The sequence below is a fragment of the Rhagoletis zephyria genome, unplaced genomic scaffold (genome assembly GCF_001687245.7).
Source record: "Rhagoletis zephyria isolate East Lansing unplaced genomic scaffold, Rhagoletis_zephyria_1.1 Rzeph_scaffold_17692, whole genome shotgun sequence".
NCBI classification, from domain to species: Eukaryota; Metazoa; Arthropoda; class Insecta; order Diptera; family Tephritidae; genus Rhagoletis; species Rhagoletis zephyria.
This window is the reverse complement of record NW_016174753.1, coordinates 5,323-6,699: the sequence shown is the minus strand read 5'-3', so window position 1 is coordinate 6,699 and position 1,377 is coordinate 5,323.

Here is a 1,377-nt window from a genome sequence, read left to right as displayed (position 1 = left end):
TCGATCGGNTTTTTTATTTTGAAATCAAAAAATATTTAGGGGGTGCTCAAAGCGCTCAAAGTTTTCCATGTATTTTATATGGAGAAAAAACCATTTTTCGTAGAAATGGTATAAAACTCTTAAAAATCAATATTTTTCAATCGGAAAACTAGGGTTCTCTTCAGGAGACCCCCAGTATTAATATCCAATTGTTTATTTAACCATTTTTTATGATTAGAGATTTTTCCATTGCATTTTCTAGGGGTTTTGGAGGACCTATAAAATATAGTTACTATGAAAAAATGGTTAAAGTGACAATGCGTATTATTACTGGGAATCTCCTGAAGATAAGAAAAGTTTTCCGATCGAAAACTGTTGATTTTCAAGAATTCTACACTACGAAAAGTTGTTTTTCCCCCATATAAAATACATGGAAAACTTTGAGCGCTTTGAGCACTCCCTATTTTTATTTTTTTTTTTCAAAATAAAAAAATTGGGGTATATTTTTTTCGATATGGAACAATCCTAGGGGGTGCCGACATTAAAACTCCGACCTTATTTTTTTTACATACATTTTTGGACCACTTTAATATACAGTCAGTCAATAAAGATTAGGTACAGCGAAGTTTTTACAATACGGGCAACTATTTTTTAAATATTTTATTTTTCGCTAATTTTTTATAAAAATATGGTTAATTCTAGAACAAAACCCCCAAAAATCAAAGTTCCAAACCTTGTGAAAAATTAAAGAAAATTCTGCAAAATTTCATTCAAATATTGCACTTTTTATATAAAAATTTGCGAATCGATAACTGGTTACAAAGTCTCCCTCCAGGTATGAAAGTACACAACATAGAAGAGCAGTTAGCAGTANTTTTTCGCTAATTTTTTATAAAAATATGGTTAATTCTAGAACAAAACCCCCAAAAATCAAAGTTCCAAACCTTGTGAAAAATTAAAGAAAATTCTGCAAAATTTCATTCAAATATTGCACTTTTTATATAAAAATTTGCGAATCGATAACTGGTTACAAAGTCTCCCTCCAGGTATGAAAGTACACAACATAGAAGAGCAGTTAGCAGTAATTTCTCTATACTTAACTCGATTTTGTATTATATTGGACATTGAGATTATGACACTATTGAAGTAAATGAGCAATATGTAGACACAAATTTTTTTGTCTCTTTGTTAATTTAATTTGCGGCCCTGAAAAGGGCCTTTTGCACATTTCCATATACATATGTATGTAAACACAAAAATGCTGGCCTAATTTAATTTGTACTTTTGAAAGCGTAAATAATTGTCTCTTTGTAAATTAATTGGCCGCCCTGAAAAGGGCCTTTGATTCATTCATGTTATTCTCCTGCAACTAAATAAATATGGATATTTTTTTTATAC